Source organism: Bombus affinis, chromosome 12 (genome assembly GCF_024516045.1).
Source record: "Bombus affinis isolate iyBomAffi1 chromosome 12, iyBomAffi1.2, whole genome shotgun sequence".
In the NCBI taxonomy this organism is placed as follows: domain Eukaryota; kingdom Metazoa; phylum Arthropoda; class Insecta; order Hymenoptera; family Apidae; genus Bombus; species Bombus affinis.
The window spans coordinates 1,942,964-1,957,736 of NC_066355.1; the positions used below are offsets into that span (position 1 = coordinate 1,942,964).

The 14,773-nt window shown below is 41.1% G+C and overlaps 2 long non-coding RNA genes across 2 annotated transcripts in view; one reads left to right on the forward strand and one right to left on the reverse strand.

Annotated features, from left to right (window-relative positions):
• Nucleotides 1-5,578: 5,578 nt before the first annotated feature.
• LOC126922452 (uncharacterized) lies at nucleotides 5,579-6,311 on the reverse strand. The gene is made up of 2 exons (XR_007712773.1): nucleotides 6,262-6,311; nucleotides 5,579-6,228 (listed from the first exon to the last, which is right to left on the reverse strand). It is a non-coding gene; the product is annotated as an uncharacterized LOC126922452 (long non-coding RNA).
• Nucleotides 6,312-10,173: 3,862 nt separating this feature from the next.
• The window catches only part of LOC126922453 (uncharacterized), a 28,504-nt gene continuing 23,904 nt past the window's right edge, over nucleotides 10,174-14,773 (forward strand). Inside the window, exon 1 of the long non-coding RNA XR_007712774.1 lies at nucleotides 10,174-10,523. This is a non-coding gene — a long non-coding RNA (uncharacterized LOC126922453). The remainder of the gene's footprint in view (nucleotides 10,524-14,773) is intronic.

The following is a 14,773-nucleotide window of genomic DNA, read 5'->3' on the forward strand; positions in this document are numbered from 1 at the left end:
CTTCTACCGACGTTTCATACCGGGGGCCGCAAAAACACTCAAACCGCTCAATGATTTGTTAAAAGGCGCGAAAAAGGGCAACGCGCCCATAGAGTGGTCGGAACTGGCGGATAACAGCTTTCGCGAATCGCAACGCGCTCTCGCGGATGCCACGATGCTGGCGCATCCGATACCAGGTGCGCCTATCAGCCTCTCGGTAGATGCGTCCGACTACGCCGTGGGAGCGGTATTACAACAACATGCGAATAGCGAATGGCAACCGCTAGGGTTCGCAACGAAATCTCTGACCCCCGCGCAGCAAAAATATAGCGCGTACGATCGCGAACTACTCGCAATATACACCGCAATCAAACACTTCCGACACGCTTTAGAAGGCAGAAACTTCGCAATATATACCGACCACAAACCTCTTACCTACGCGTTCAGACAAAAATTAGAAAAGTGTTCGCCGCGACAATTTCGATACCTCGACTACATCGGTCAATTCAGCACAGATATACGTTACATAAAGGGGCTAGATAATAACGTAGCCGACGCTCTGTCGCGCATCGAAGCAATAGGGAAGGCCGTGGACCATCAAACTCTCGCCGCCGCGCAAGAAAACGACAACGAACTAAGCGATATCGTCAACTCCGGTACAACCGCGTTACGGTTAAAGAAGATACGCTTTCCCGGTTACGACGCAGAAATATACTGCGACGTATCAGCCGACATTGTAAGACCGTACGTACCGAAATCCTTGCGGCGCGACGTATTCAATTCGCTCCACGGACTTTCCCACCCAGGGATACGTGCCACGCAAAAGTTGGTGACGTCGCGTTTCATTTGGCCGTCCGTAAACAAAGATTGCCGGACTTGGGCACGACAATGTATCCCGTGTCAACGATGCAAAGTCACCAGGCACGTATCCTCACCCGTCGGAACGTTCGAAACAACAGCAGGCCGGTTCGAGCACGTACACATAGACATTATCGCGATGCAATATTCGCAAGGCTACCGATATTGTCTAACGTGCATCGACCGTTTCTCGCGTTGGCCTGAAGCCATCCCCATCGCCGACATGGAAGCGACAACCGTTGCCTCGGCCCTCCTTTCTACATGGATAGCTCGTTTTGGCGTGCCTGCAAAAATAACAACCGACCAAGGATGCCAATTCGAATCAAACTTATTTAACGAACTGTGCCGGTTGCTCGGCATTAAGCATTTACGCACGACAGCCTATCACCCCGCGTCCAATGGGATGGTAGAGCGTTTACATCGGCAATTAAAGGCAGCAATAAAATGTCACGAGTTCCGCCTGGGCAGGCGACCTAAACGGACGTGCGAAACAGTGCTCCAGTGAAAGTGCGGCAAGAGAGAAGAGATAGGGACAAAGTTAAAGCCAAAAATAGACAAAAAGTGGAATCATGCAGATTCCATCAATAAAAATAATTAACTCCGGTGAAACATTTTTCATAAATAAAGCTACAGACTCTACATATGTAGAGAAAAATGATGACATTATGGAAACAACACAATCCGACGAAGAGCAAAACATACCAATACACCAGGAAGAAAGCTGGACGGTGGCAACCTCCAGCAAAAAACGGAAGGTAACCCCGCTCGCAAGCGCGAGGAAAATTGATACATATGAAAAAAAACAATGGCTACAAGATATCAAACTGCACAATCCATTCAGCGCACTGCCAGAAGAGGCAGCAACGGACCCAACGGAAAGTCCGACAAACCGTACACCCAAACCACCACCAATATACGTAGACGCAAAAATAATTGACCCCCTCATCGAACTGCTAAACAACATCGCAGGAAAAGACAACTACATCATCAAACAGATAAAAATAGACCAGGTTAAAGTACAAACCAACACCCCAGAAACATTCAGAAAAATTACAAGATCACTAAAGGAAAAAAATGCAGCATATCACACTTTTCAGCTCAAAACAGACAAAAGCTACAAAGCAGTAATCAGGGGACTACACCCAAAAACAAATACTGGAAAAATAAGTGAAGAACTGGCAAAAATCGGACACCAAGTAAGGTCAATAAATAACATAAACAAATACGATACCAAACAACCACTACCGCTATTCCTAGTTGAACTAGAACCTAAAAACAACAATAAGGAAATATACGATATAGAAAAATTACTAAACACAATAGTAAAAGTGGAGCCACCCAGGCATAAAAAAGAAATCCCACAATGCATAAGATGCCAACAATACGGACACACCAAAAATTATTGTAATAGAACCCCGGCATGCGTTAAATGCGCAAAAAATCATCTCACGACACACTGCCCATCCACGGGAAAAATTGAGGAGGTTAAATGGTTAACGGAAACCACCCAGCCAGCTATAAAGGATGTGAAGTAAGAAAACAATTACAACGTAAACTCTTCCCGCCCCTACGAAGCAGAACAATCACTAACACACAAGCCCAACAGGACAGCACAAATCCTGAAATAATTCCAAGTACAGAGCAAGCAACAAACACCAAACCTATCAGCACCAACACCATTGGTGGTCTAAGCTATGCTCAAATAACCAGCCAATCAACACATACACACAACCAATACCACAGCAATAGTAACAATGACACTGCAGAAATCAAAGAACTACTCAAACAATCCATAAAGAACACCGAAATGCTAACCAGAATGATAAGCGAACAAAACGCAGTACTAAAACAGCAAACTCAACAAATCACAGTCATGCTACAACTAATTACAAACGTGCTAAGCAAAAAATAAAAACGGACACTCTAAAAATAGCAGCCTGGAACTCAAATGGCCTGCAACAACGGGCCCTCGAAATTAAAACATTCATATACAATAACAATATAGACATACTACTTGTCTCAGAAACACACTTCACTACAAAAAGCTACTTGAAAATACCATACTACACCATATATGATACCAAACACCCCTCAGGAAAAGCTCACGGAGGGACAGCAGTGATAGTCAGAAACGATATCAAACATTATCTACACAGCCAAGTTAACAAAGAATATTTACAAGCAACCACTGTTACAGTTCAAACTAGCAGCAACTACTTCCAGTTGTCAGCAGTATATGTGCCTCCGCGACACAAAATAACAACACAAATGTGGGAAGAATACTTCCAGGACCTAGGGGACAAGTACATCGCAGCGGGAGACTACAACTCAAAGCACACGCTTTGGGGGTCAAGAAACATTACACCTCGAGGTAGAACACTGGAAAAATACATAAGAAATAATAACCTCAATATATTATCCACAGGAACACCGACACATTGGCCGACTGACCTGAACAAAAAACCAGATCTTCTGGACTTTGCAGTTACAAGGGGACTAAACACAAATAAACTAAAAATAACACCCAACCTCGAGCTCAGCTCCGATCATACACCCATAATAATTGAATACAGAAACAAACCAATTCACTATAGCAAACCAGAAACACTATGCAACAAAACCACCAAATGGCAAACCTTCAAAGAAATAATAGAAAGCAAAATAAACTGCAACATCCCGTTAAAAACTCCTGAACACATAGAACAGGCAGTAGCAACATTGACAGCAACTATTCAGGAAGCAGCAAGGACAACCACTACTCCCGAACCAACCAGCAGACAAACAATAACAATCCCGCAAGAAATACTCGACAAAATCAAAGAAAAGAGAAAAGCAAAAGCAAAATGGCAAAAATACAGAACCCGAGAAAACAAAAAACACTTAAACAAACTTGCAAAGGAAATAAAAAACAAAATAAAGGAGCACAACGATAACGAATTCGCAAAGTTCATAGGGACACTCTCCACACACGAGAACACCAACTATTCACTATGGAAAGCCACGAAAAAAATAAGGAAGCCAATAATACCCGTCCCGGCAATCAGAAAAGCAGATAACACATGGGCAAGAAGCAACGAAGAACAAGCTGAAGAATTCTCCAACCACCTCTGCAACACATTCACACCACACATTATCAACAACAGCAACCTCAAAAGTCATACGGAGGAGGATCCACAAACCACTACTACCACAGCCGACAAGGAATACACCATACCTAAAACATCGGCACAAGAAATTAGAAACATAATTGATAAAACAAAAAACAACAAAGCGCCAGGAATCGACCTAATCAATGGTAAAATCTTGAAAAACCTTCCGTCAAAAGCAATAAGACTAATGACAATAATATTCAATGCAATACTAAGAATTCAATACTTCCCCAAACCATGGAAATTAACACAAATTAAAATGTTACATAAACCAGGCAAAGACCCGCACCAAACTGCATCTTACAGACCAATATCACTGCTCCCAGTATTTTCCAAAATACTGGAAAAAATAATATACGACCGCATAAAACCAATAATAGAGGCAAAAAAACTAATACCGGATCACCAATTTGGTTTCAGAAACAAACACTCCACGATAGAGCAAATGCACAGGCTTATAAACGAAATAATAGTAGCACTAGAAAACAAGGAATACTGCACAGCCCTCTTTATAGACATAGAGAAAGCATTCGATAAAATTAACCATGAAAGTCTACTACAAACAATTAGGAAACAATTCCCGGAGCAAATACACCACTTAATAAAATCCTACCTAAGCAGCAGAACCTTCGTAATAAAAATCAAGGACACACATTCTCAAGTTAAAGACATCAAGGCCGGGGTACCACAAGGAAGCGTCCTAGGCCCAATACTATACACATTATACACGGCGAACATACCAACAACTACCAACAGCACAGTATTGACATTCGCGGACGACACAGCTATACTAGTCAGGCATACTAATCCAGAAACGGCAGTCAAAATACTGCAAGAACATATCGTAAAAATAGAAAATTGGCTACAAGAAAAACAATTAAAAGCAAACCCCAATAAATGCAACCATATTACATTCACGCTACGGAAAAAGATACCACCAAACATCCTATTGAACGGTACGCATATAACGCAAACAAAGCATGTCAAATACCTAGGACTCCACTTAGATCAAAAACTCACCTGGAAACTACACATCAAATCAATAGTAGAAAAAATACAGAAAACAAGGAGACAAATGCATTGGCTAACAAGCCGAAAATCCAAACTAAGCACAGAAAATAAAGTAAAAATATATAAAACGATCATAAAACCAATCTGGACGTACGGAATACCACTATGGGGGACGGCAGCAATGAGCCATATAAACAAAATAGAGGTAATACAGGCTAAAATCCTCAGAACAATAGTAAACGGACCTTGGTACGTCAGAAACGAAGATATACGAAGGGACCTGGGAATGCCAACGGTCAAGGAAGAAATCAGCAGATACTCCGAGAAATACAAATCAAGAATAGCAACACACATAAACCGGCTAGCTGCGGAAACATACAAAATCATAAATATGGACAGAAGACTAAAAAGGAAGCACCCAGCAGACCTTATAAAGGACATAACCTAACAAACACGAGGATGGTACCCCGCTGGGGGTAGCCACCAACATGCTAATTTAACCGCTAAAAAATTCCACCAAATGTCCAAATTGGACAAATAGTGAATTTAAATAAATAAATAAATAAAAAAAAAAAAAAAAAACAAGTTTACGTAAGATTTTGGCGATCCTGCCAGGATTGTGAAACATCGCTTCGTTTGGAAAACAAGGACATCCATACCTATGGGAAGGACTAACGTGGACTACGGTCCTCCTAAACGACAAATTCACAATCTACGAACCCAGAAGACCTTTGGAACTACGGAAGTGTAGCGCCCAAATCTACCTCATTGACATCGCCCAAAAGCAGACATCTGCCTACACGCCAAAACTTACGCAAAAATCAAAGAACGATTTAAAATCCCACATTTGTTCTCAAAAGTAGAGGAATTTATAAAAAAATTGTGTAGCATGTCAAAAACAGAAACTTGTCAGAATCCGCGCGAAAGAAATTCCCGTAATACCTTAAACCCTCACTGAACCAAACGAAAAAGTAGCAATGGACATAATTGGTCTCATGTCGAAAATTAAACGAGGAAATCAACGTATACTCTCTATTCATGATGATTTGACCAACTACCTGATATTAACACCTCTCAAGACACAAGGAACCGAATCCATAATAGATGCCTTATTGAATCATTACATCTACATCTTCGCAGCACCTAAAAACTATGTTGAGAAACGTTAAGTTGGTATGACCGCTAGTTCCTATAAGCTAGGTTGGTACGACTTCTAACGACGCTCTTTTGTCTTAGAAGTCGACCACGTGTTAATTGCTTAGACGCATCCGGTGTGTTACACCACAAGGCTTGCCACAGGCTGTATTTTCTAACCGTCGCTCGCGGCCCTACAATGTCGCGGGCAGATCGTTTTATCTGACCGCCGGATCATATACAATGTATCGACGAGCGCATAGCTGTCGCCAAGCAGCGAGTTCTGGAAACGTCGAATTTTGTTCGTTACGTTTTTCACGCAAGAACAGACATACGTGATCATAGGCGCGAACGGTGGTGTGACCTAAGTAGAGTGGGGGTCGTCTTAAACATGAGACAAAGGAATCATCTAAAGTCAGTTAGTTCCTTGTGACACGTCGAACGTTACACATTGAATCGAATCTAACACATAACGTCTGTCTCAAGCTGCGAAGTGCGATAGATCTCGTTATAAGCAAACGGCTAAACAAACCTTGACTGTTATCTTTTTCGTTTTTAATTGTTGATCTTTGACTGAACTTGTTGTTTCGTTATTTTTATTAAACTTTTATCAACCAACCCAGTATAGTTGTTCATATACACTCAAACCTAACCACCTCTATTCTCGTAATAGAAATAGGGGACCAATTAGTTCGTGGCGTCGATTGTTTAATCGTAACGAGAATTTACGACTCTCGTTGACGCGTCATCTAGCGATCGCGTCTCTCCGCGAACGGTTGATACACGGTGTGATCAGATGTATTTGTACAAGAAACAGAAATAAAATGTCTGATAATCAATCCGTGTGAATCAGCTTGAATATCAACCGCAAACTATATATAATAACAGGTTATGGGACCAGGGCAGTAAACTGCGGCAGGAGAGATATTTATTTTTGAGTTTTGAGTCTTTGTGAAATTATCCGAGAAGAAGATATTCACGGGAGATCCACGTCGATGGACATCGTCTTATGCGTGCGGGAACTGGGCACGATCGAGAAGACCCCTAGCATGAATGTGTCCGAGTACTGCGGAAGAATACAAGACCTATGCGACAAACTATCCAGCGTAGGTATAACGATCGAAGACCATGTTATGGCATGTTTCCTTTCAGCCGGCCTCGTAGCGGATCCAAACTACGCAACGTGTACCCCAGAACAACGAGAATCTATAAGGATCTGAGCGCGAAGGTCGTGAAATCAGATCTACTACTCGAGGAAAGAAGGCTCGACGCGGCGGAGGGATCATCCGAGAGGAGCACCGCAATGGCGACCCGCAGACAAGGGAAGCCTAAGCAACAATACAAAGATGGCGCTAGGCCGAAACCAGAGACGCACATGATCAAAAGTGCTACAAATGTGATAAGATGGGCCACATATCATACCAGTGCCAAAATCAAAAGGGAGATAAAGAGGGGAGAAACCAAAGGGAGAAGAAGAGACTGGAGGATAACAGGAGAGAGAGGGGATCGAAAGAAAAGCCGAGGTCCAAGGGACTCATATCGACTTTGGCTTTGTCGTCGATCAGTCACATGAGCAGGGAGAGAATAAGATACCTTGACTCAGGTGCCTCGAATCACATGACTCCGGACAGGCATCGATTTGTGGACTTCACGCCTGCGACGGGACAAATCAGGATCGGCAAGGGATACCTGGAAGTTAAGGGAAGGGGAACGATCGTCGTAAAAATGGCTGAGTCCTGTGGTGGTTGGACGTTATCCCTATTGAACGCTCTGTGGGTGCCCGAGTTAGATGTAAATCTCATCTCGATCAGACAATTGGCATAGAAGGGTGTCACAACAGTGTGTACTAGGGATGAAGCCGTTGGGACTCACGACGACGGAGACATCGCATTCAACTCAAAGGTTGGAGACGACGTATATTACCTTGAGACGGTACATGCTGAGGAGCACATAGCAGGCCTCCATGTGGAGTATGGGAGAGTATGATCAGAAGGAACCCAGCCAAGATGACGGAGACGTTGAGGTCATTGAGGCGAGGGCGTACAAGAGTACCACATCGTGGCACGAGAGAATGGGTCATTTGCATGGAAATGCAATGAGGAAGATTCCTATAAGGAACGTGAAGGAGGAATCCAAGAAACAAAATGAGCTATGCGGGGTTTGCCTGAAAGGAAGGATGACAAGGGTGCCATTTCCGAAGACAGCCCACCATTTATGCCAACGTCCTCTGGAAATTGTACACAGCGACGTTAGTGGCAGAGCTCAGTGCAGGTCGTTAGGCGGAGGTAACTATTTCGTAACGTTCATTGATGATTTCTCCAGGTTCACGTACGTTAGGATCATCAGCAGGAAGAGCGAGTCTCAAAACGAGCAAACAGGATCCTGGTTGAGATGTCTAGATGTCTGCTAATCCAATCAGGACTTCCTGACTACCTGTGGAGAGAAGCTGTGAACACTGCATGCCACATCAGGAACCTATGCCCATCCACCGCTATCGGAGATAAGATCCCGCTAGAATTGTGGAAAGGTAAGGGATGCGACATCCAAGGGGAGATCAACAGGCTGAGGGTATTCGGATGCAAGGTCTGGTACCTGAAAAGCCCAGGTGAAGGTAAATTCGACAGCAGGGCGGATGAAGGGATATTTGTAGGTTACGACAGACAAGTCAAGGGGTATAGAATCTATCTGCTGAAGACCAAGAAGGTAATAATCTCTTGTTATGTCAGGTTCGAGGAAAATATATTCCCCTATAAGAGCATGAAAGTAGATGTAAGGAACATCAGAAAGAGATTCTCCGAATGGATATGGGACGTTGAAGACTTCGAACTTCAAGGAGAAGGTAACACAAGTGATATAGAGGCTCAAAGTGATGGTGAAAACGATGAAGGAGACAGTGACTACTTTCTGGACAACCTAACGAATGAGAACAATCAGGAGGAGGCTGTGAATGTACCAACTGTACCCAGGAGATCAGCGAGCCACAAGCCAAAGACGTGCAATAGTTGTGCTCACGTAGCGACAGTTTGTAGGAAGCAAGGTTTATGTGAGTCTGTGAATGTGTACGATGCCCTGAAGGGGCCAGATGCTCAAAAGTGGGCCGATGCCATTGCGAAGGAGCTAAAAAACATAGCGAACAAGGATGTGCGGGACATAGTGAAAAGACCCTTGGACAGAAACGTAATAGACTGTAAGTGGGTATTAGTTATGAAGAGGGACCCTGATAGGCATAAAGCTAGGCTCGTAGCTTGAGGATTCTGGCAAAGGCCCGGGGTAGATTATTCAGAGACCTTTAGTTCAATTGTAAAGCGTAGGACACTAAGAATTTTGCTTGCTCTGTGTGCGGAGAATGAGTGGAGTTACGAACACATTGATGTGGAGTGTGAGTACTTCAACAGACCTTTGGATGAGGACATATATATGGAGCAACCTGAGTTCTACAAGGCTCCAGGAAAGGACAGGACTCAGTACGTGTGTAAGCTCAAAAAGAGTTTGTATGGATTAAAGCAAGCAGGGAGAATGTGGTTTAAGTACATAAATTGTATTTTGAGAGGTATGAGTCTGAACTCATGCGTGAGTGATCCGTGTATGTATGTGAATGCATCCAAAGATCTCATTGTGGCTGTGTATGTGGATGACATTCTTGTGTTTGGAACAGAGGCTATGATTCACGCGTTTAAAATTAGAATTAAGGAAAAATTAAATGTGAGGATGTTAGGAACCGATACTCAATTCCTATCCGTCCACTTGAGTAAGCCAAACAGCACCACGGTTGTGTTTGACCAATCTGTGCAGATAAGTCAAATGTTGGATCTGTTTGACGTTACTCATGAGGTTGGAGTGTCGACACCACTAGCCATGGAGTGCGAGGCTGGTCTTGACATTGTGGATAACGAACCGGTGGACAATAAGTAGTACGAACAGGCTGTGGGGCATATAATGTATGTCGCCACGGTAAGCCGTCCTGATGTCACGTGTGCAATAGGAAAATTAAGCCAAAGATGTGCAAATCCGACGGTGTCTGATTGGAAGGCAGTGAGTATTTTTAAGTACCTGTTGAAAACCAAAGACTTAAAGCTAGTATACCAAAGGACATGACAATCTTTGAAGGTATTTTGTGATTCAGATTTTGCAGGCTGTGCAATAGATAGGAAATCTAGAAGCGGGTATGTCTTCATACTCACTGGTGGAGCAATATCTTGGTTGTCGAAGAAACAGCCAATTATATCTCAATCGACATGCGAAGCGGAGTTCGTAGCGATGCAAGAAGCAGCTAGAGAGACCGTGTGGATGTCTTTATTGTTAAGGGAGTTAGGTCAATCGTCATATTATCCTGGTCCATGCAAAATCTTCTGTGACAACATTGGAGCTATTTCATGGTCGAAGGATGAAATAGTTGCTGAGAGTTCTAAGCATGTCCAAGTGCGTTATTTTTATGTTAAGAACTGCGTGTCGAAAGGGATATTAGATTATATCTGTATATCTAGTTCCGGGAATGTTGCCGACATTCTCACCAAAGGATTAAATAGAGTTAAGACTCAATATTTTACCAAAGCTATGGGACTTGTAGAAACTAGCGATCAAAGGGGAATGTTGAGAAACATTGAGTTGGTATGACCGCTAATTCCTATAAGCTAAGTTGGTACGACTTCTAATGACGCTCTTTTGTCTTAGAAGTCGACCACGTGTTAATTACTTAGGCGTATCCGGTGTGATCAGACGTTTTGTACAAGGAGTAGAAATAAAAGCTGTGATAATCAATCCGTGTGAATCAGCTTGAATATCAACCCCAACTTATATATAATAACAAACTATACTAACAGACCAAGGACAGAACTCATGATAATAACAACCAACTTTCACCCACAATCTAACGGATCCCTAGAAAGAACACATGCAACGGTAAAAAAACATGATACGAACAAGTCTAAACGACTCAGACAAAGAATGGGACGAAGTATTAAACTTCATATGCTTGGGATATAACACAGCAATACACGACGCAATCGGTTTTTCACCTTTTGAACTAACTTTTGGACAAAAAGCTAACCTCCCATCCTCAATATCCAGAACCTCCAACTACACGTATGAAGAAATGTTCGCACTATGGCATAAACAATTGGACAAATACAAAACACTAGACAAACACTTGAACAAAGTAGAAAACGCTACAAAGAAGAGACCAACAAAGAAAAATCATTAAAACACAAACGATATTTAAAGAAGGAAACGCAGTTCTTGTACATAATAATCACAAAGCAGATAAATTGGACGATGAATGGTTAAGTCCTTACCACATCGAAAAAGCTATGACTCCTTATTACGAAATTTTAATCAATAACCAAATTAAGAAGGTGTGGCGGCACTCGAGCACGGAACTTTCCAACGGCTTCGCGACACAAAGCGCTATATCTACAAAGCGTAAGGCCGACGTGCCTAATGTGCCATTGACATCGGTTCTTCCGCCGAATGTTCGGAAGAATGCATGCGCAGCAACCACCGCGGTACATCTAATAAACGCGTATGTAGTAGGGATATCGAAGGGCAACTAAGGAAAGAATCCGTTTGGTTTCCAACAAAAGAGTCATTCTGTCTCAAGCCGCGAAGTGCGAAAGGTTCAGCATCATAGCGAAGCAAACACAAGCCGAGATACGCAATTGTAAACTCGATGGTTAATCATAAGTATGAATCGTATAAATTGTTGACCTGTTGATTGTTAATAGTAATAAACTTTTTGTTGAACATCTGAGTATTCCTTCCGCACCTATCACGACATACCACCTCAAAGGTATATGGTAACAGAATTAAACCATACTTTTCAGGACGCTCATCTCATGCACAACCCTCGTGCTCGGATAATGCCAATCGAAAATAACGCAATTTTCCACGAGAAAATATCTAAAGCCTATTTGAATAATGAAAAAGTTAACGTATACATAGGAATAGATTTAAGCGATATATTTAACAACATCGATACGTTAGGAAAACACATAACAGTGACCCAAAAACATTGTACCACCTCATGTCAAGTAAAACCAGAGATACTTTCCTTAACCAACAAGTTTAATAACGTCAAAACGCCAGAAACACATTTAGGATTACTAACTCATTCTAGAGTTAAAAGAGGATTGATAGACGCTATAGGTTCAATCAGCAAAACACTTTTCGGAACCTTAGATTCTGACGATTTACAATTGATAAACCAGAATATCAACAAGCTATTTAGCGAAGGAAACAAATTAAATAACATTGTAGCTAACCAAACCGCTCTAATTGGGAAAATCCTAAACACCGACAGCCTAAAACAATTAGAAAAAGTAAACGCGGACATACAAAATGAAATAAATCAAGTAAACAAGCGAGAACTTTTAGTAGTCAAGATTATTTCTATAGAAAGCGCTTTATCAGATCTACATTTTCAACTCAATGAAATATTCAATTTAATTTTACTAGGAAAACAAGGAATTATTAGCCCCTAGATCATAAATCATCACATTTTCTTAGAACAATACGCTAAAGCTTTAGGAAATCACATCATAAATAAAGGATTTTCACCAGAAGAAAATAATTTCCAAAACATTTTAGACGTCTCTACACTCACACTGTTTGTCCAAAGAAAAAAGATCTTTAAAATTTCAATTCCAACAATAATTGACTCAGAATGGGATATAGAACAGGTATACTCCATACCGACTCAAAAGAATGGAGCATTTCTCGCCCCATTAGTTGAACATCCGATATTTTTCACCTCAAGATTAACTTATATGAATGTAGACCAGATGTATTTGGACAAGCGATGTCGAATCAAACACGAATTGTGCATTTAAAATTGTATAAATAAACTCAACCCATACATGATAGACGTTCAAAACACGATTGCACATCCGAAATAATTAGTGTAGACAATACCATAAGATTTTGTAAATTCACAATCTATAAGATCATAGAAATAACTTTTGTACCACTCAAAAACGAAAATCACTACATAGCTATATCAGAAAAACCAATAGAACTCAATATATCCTATGAAGAAGGACATCAAATTGTCAAACTGAAGCAACCCTCTCTGTTGAAAACTAAAATAACTGTAGATATATTGTATGGAGGCAACCATATGAGAATCAGTGGTAATCCCAAAAGCATTTCTTACGATGTTAAGATCAAAACCATAAATATAAATAATAACGTAGATTTATTCTCAATGCTTGATACCTTAGAAAAGACTCCTAAAGTAATGAGCAACCTAAACGGTTATACTGATACCTTGAATCAAATAGAAGATAGAGCCAATCAATAAACTTTTTCACACAGAATGACACAAATTAAAACTTGGGGTCTCACAATGTTGGAAATAATAGGATATATATCCATTAGACTCATATGCTTATATCTGCTTAATAACATAGAACTGCCAACCCTATGTATTCACATATTTTGCTACAAAATTAAGAAAGCACCATTAGTAACATACCTAACGTTAATACTGCAACACCTTCCGCCTCCATAAACATTTACACACCGATGTTACCTGTACAACCTGAAACAGAAAGAGAATCAAGAGTAAGTTTTGAATTATCAACACCGCCCAAGGCCAAATTTCATCCATCGATTCTGAAGAAATGCAAGAACTTAGAGGATTAAATTCACTCTACGAAGGGGGGAGTGTAACACCTAAATCTACCTCAGTGACATCACCCAAAAGCCAGACATCTACCGACCTCCGGATATGTCGATAACACTTAGTCATGCGATAACGATAAGAATAAACAATAACCGAACTCTCACCCATAAGATATGTGAACCATAATGAAGATATAAAAACCCCAGTCCTTTAGTCAGTAAGTCAGTCTATATTCTACAATTGAATTGTAATATTGTCGTATTAATAAAGCATACGAATGGGCTATTGCTCATTCGCCTTTTTTTTATGACATCTCGTCATTTATTACGTGACACTGCTGTCGTCCGATCCTAGTTGGTGTCGTCCGGTGGTATTTGCTGTCGAGTGCCGCCACAAATAGTTATAGATTTTAGAAAACTTAACGAACTGACAGACCAAGACGCCTACCTTTTATCTGACATAGAAGACATACTGAGCCAATTAGGAAATGCGAAATTCTCTTCCGCGTTAGACTTATTCTCAGGATTTCATCAAATACCTATGAATTCAAAGAAATACACTGCGTTTTCAACACCTCAGGGACACTTTCATTATAACAGAATGCCATTTGGACTAAAGAACGCACCCGCGACTTTCCAACGCATGATGGACACAGCTTTAAGGGGTTTAATCAACAAACACTGTTTTGCTTACTTAGACGACATAATAATATTCGAGGATATAATTCAGTAACATAATCAGAATTTAGCAATAGTTTTGCAAAGACTTAGAGAATTAGGACTCAAGATACAGCCAGAAAAATGTGAATTCCTCAAACCAAAGCTTGAATATTTAGGGCATTTAGTAACGGCTAAAGGAGTTAAACCAACCCCAAAGAAAATCAAAACAATGGAAGATTTTAGGACGCCTAGGAACCCAACCGAAGTCAAATCATTTTTAGGACTGACAGGATATTATAGAAAATTTATACGTAACTTTTCAAAAATAGCCAAACCATTGAACGACTTAATTAAGAAAGATATTG